The following is a 4089-nucleotide window of genomic DNA, read 5'->3' as shown; positions in this document are numbered from 1 at the left end:
ATTGAGGACTCCTTGAACCAATGAATGTGTAAAGTAAGATAAAGTGGGGAGGGGAGGACTCAAGGATTACTGACAATTCAGATTTAGTTCTTTAAAAGGGCTCTGGTGTCAATAAATGAGATAATACATACAAGAGAAAGTGCAGGCTGAGAGCAGAGAGGAGTAAGAATAAATTTGGGTTAAATTAAATCCAAGTTGCCTATTAGACTCCCAGTAAGAAATATCCAATAGGCAGCTGAAAATATGTGTGGATACTTGGGAGCTAGGGATAAAGACGTGAGAGTCATCTTCACATAGATGATAGCTGAAGCCACAGAGTTGAACCCAGGGAGAGTTTATAAAATGAGAAAGAGCCAAAGAATTATAAGGACTACGAAGGAAAAAGCAAGCTATCTAAGTTTGCTATGGCTTAATAATCCACCACTTTCCCCCTAAAATATTTGAAAAGAACCCTTTTTATTTATAACACATTTAGTTAAATATTATTAAATATTATAACAGATGCTTGGCTCTAAAACCAATAACCTATAAAATATTACCTAATCTTGGAAGTACTCAATTACTGTCTCTTTCTCTTACATTTTACTTGGAAATGGGGGAGTAAGAGAACAGAGGTTGATTTCTTAAAAGAGATAATAGAAAAGGTTAATGACATTTTATTTTTAAGAAGCAAATTATTCTTAACATTATATAATATTTACAACCCAGATCTAGAAAGTTTAGTAACAGCGTCCAAACTTTCCAAGTAGTTTCTGCTATACTAGCCCCAATGTGCCACTCCAGTCCAATCCGCAAGCCTATCTACCTGACTATTCTTGCTGTTTTCACTTAGATCATTCCTTCTTAATCCCTGTTTCTCTTACGACTAACCCTCTCATAATATCTATCTAGTCATCATCGGTTTCCACTGTCTCCACACATTTTGATTCTTTTAGTCAAGGGTAATATCACAGTCTTCGTTGTTCCTGCCACCTAATTTAGTAAGACAGAAAACTAGCATAACAGGGTTGAAATGAAGATTATGCAAACATAGCATAGTCTAGAGATATCCATTTTTTCAGTAGTGAAACACAACAATCAGAAATCCATAGGGCTTCCCTGGTGGCGCAGTGGTTAAGAATCCGCCTACCAATGCAGGGGACACAGGTTCAAACCCCGGTCCAGGAAGATCCCACGTGCTGCGGAGCAACTAAGCCCGTGTGCCACAACTACTGAGCCCGGCTCCACAACTACTGAAGCCCGTGCGCCTAGAGCCTGTGCTCCGCAACAAGAGAAGCCACCGCAATGAGAAGCAAGTGCACCACAACGAAGAGTAGCCCCCACTTGCCGCAACTAGAGAAAACCCACTCACAGCAACGAAGACCCAATGCAGCCAAAAATAAATAATGATAAGTAAAATATTTTTTTAATCTTAAAAAAAAATCCATATATCTCTGGGCCACATACATTTTAAATCATAAAAATAATGGAATTATAATCTATTAACTTTTCAAAAGTATTTAGCTTTATAGTGTCCAAATAGTTTACTCAGCTTTCTTCATATAATAGTCCAATTATGGGCCAATTACTAGTCTTCAATCAATTTTAAAAAGTCAATGAGAATATTATTATACATCAGATCAAACTGTGCTCTCAAGAACAAAGGGCTGTTCAACAAATGGTACTGGGACACTGAGATGGCCACATGCAAAAGAATGGAGTTGGACCCTTACTTCATACCGTATGCAAAAGTTAACTCAAAATGCATCAACGACCTAAATGTAAGAGCAAAACCTACAAAACTCTTAGAAGAAAACACAGGGGGCCATCTTTATGACCTTGGATTTGGCAAAGGATTCTTAGATATGAGAAAAAAGCACAAGCAACTCCTCCCCCCCGAAAAAGATAACTTGGATTTCAAAATTTAAAACTCTTGTGCTTCAAAGACACAATCAAGAAAGAAGATGGGGAAAAAAACCCATAGAATGGGAAAAAGTACTTGCAAATCATATAGCTCATAATGGATCTGTGTCTAGAATATATAAAGAACACTTACAACTCAATAATAACATAACGAATAACTTGCTTTTAAAATGGGTAAAAGATCTGAGTAGATATTTCTCCAAAAAAGAAAAACAAATGGCCACTTAGCACATAAAAGGATGCTCAACATCATTAGTCACCTGAGAAATGCAAATCAAAACCACAATGAGATACTACTTCAAACCCACTAGGATTGCTAGAATAAAAAAGTCAGATAATCGGGCTTCCCTGGTGGTCCAATGGTTAAGACTACACCTTCCAATGCAGGGGGTGCGGGTTCGATCCCTGGTCGGGGAGATAAAATCCCACTTGCCTTATGGCCAAAAAAACCAAAACATAAAACAGAAGCAATATTGTAACAAATTCAATAAAGACTTTAAAAATGGTCCACATCAAAAAAATATTTTTAAAAAAAGTCAGATAACAATCATTGGCAAAGATGTGGAAATATTGGAATGCTTATACACTGCTGGTGGGAATGTAAAATAGTGCTGCTGCTTTGGGAAACAGTCTGGCAATTCCTCAAGTGATTAGGCCTCTAGTTACCATATAACCTAGCAATTCTACTCTTAGGTATACCCAGGAGAAATGAAAACATATGTCCGCCCAGAAATTTGCACACAAATGTTTATAGTAGCATTATTCAGAATCACCAAATGGTGGAAACAACCTAAACGTCCACCAACTGGCAAATGTGTAAACAAGATGTACTATATCCATACAATGATGTATTATAGGGAAATCTATAGGGGCATAAAGTAAATTAGTAGTTGCTTAAGAGCTGTGGGTGTCAGGAATGAGTGAATGGGAAGGGTGATAGTTAAAGGGCATAGGGTTTCTTTTTTGTGGAGAAGAAAATACTCTAAAATTAACTGTGGAAATGACTGAACATATCTGTGAATATACTAAAAACCATGTAATTGAACACTTCAAGTGCGTGAATTGTATGGCATATGAATTCTATCTCAATAAAGATGCTAAAAATTATAAAAAACAAAACAAGGACTCTATACAGAGACGACACATCTCAATTTTCACTCCAGGTTTATATTACTGAAAGGGGCCCTCAGATTTGATTTCCATGGTTTCAGGAAAGGGAATATAATACACATTAGCAGAGTTGGAAGACTCGTATATTGCAAGAATTTGGCCACAGAGCCAGATATTTCATAAGGGTCACTTATGATGTATATATTCATCCTCAATATCCTAGAGATTCTAAGGGTTCTTCGTGGACCTAGTTTGCTTTCAGCATAATCAGTACTTCTTTAAGTACAGCGATGTTACAAGGCAGAGGCTTAAAAAATTCAAATACATCACTCTAAAGTCAGCTGCAGAAACTTAACGCATAATTCATGCTAATGAAAATTTGTGAATTTCTTTAGAAACCTTGATTTTATTTCTACTACATAGCTCGGCAGTTCTTCAAATTTTGTGATTCCATTTAGCGCAAGGCAGTTCTGATATGGGACATGAATGCACACTCCAAGTAACATCTACCCACTCCCCATGTTCTGCTTTGAATATTAATAAGTATAGTTCTTTCACCAACTCATCAGTTCTTTTATATTTTTCCCTGCAGTCTCAAGCTCAGTATATTCAGTTACCCTGCTTGCAATACCAAACAAAATATAATCATGTTAGCTATTTGGGCTCTATTATGTACTGAATGTTTGTGTCCTTCACCAAAATTTGTATGTTGTAGCCCTGACCCTCAATATGATGGTATTAGGAGATAGGGCTTTTGAGAGGTAATTAGGATTAGATGAGGGCGTGAGGGTACAGCCCCTATTATGAGATTAGTGCCCATAACACCCCTCCCTTTCATCTCCCGGCCACCCCACCAATTCAGTCAACCACCAAATCTTCACTTTGTCTTCAAAGTATCTGTTGAAGCTGTCACTTCCCTGTCTCCAGTCTTTGTCACTAGTTATCATTGGTAGCCAGAAATGATTGCCATCATTTCTCACCTGTTACTGCCATAGCTTACTTTCTGGGCTTCTGGCATCCACAATGACCCCCCTCCAACTCTTTCTCCTGCTGCCACGGCAATCTTTTGAAAACATG

This window comes from Mesoplodon bidens, assembly GCF_964165515.1.
Source record: "Mesoplodon bidens genome assembly, chromosome: 4".
NCBI classification, from domain to species: domain Eukaryota; kingdom Metazoa; phylum Chordata; class Mammalia; order Artiodactyla; family Ziphiidae; genus Mesoplodon; species Mesoplodon bidens.
The sequence above is the reverse complement of the archived record's forward strand: the minus strand, read 5'-3'. Positions refer to the sequence as shown.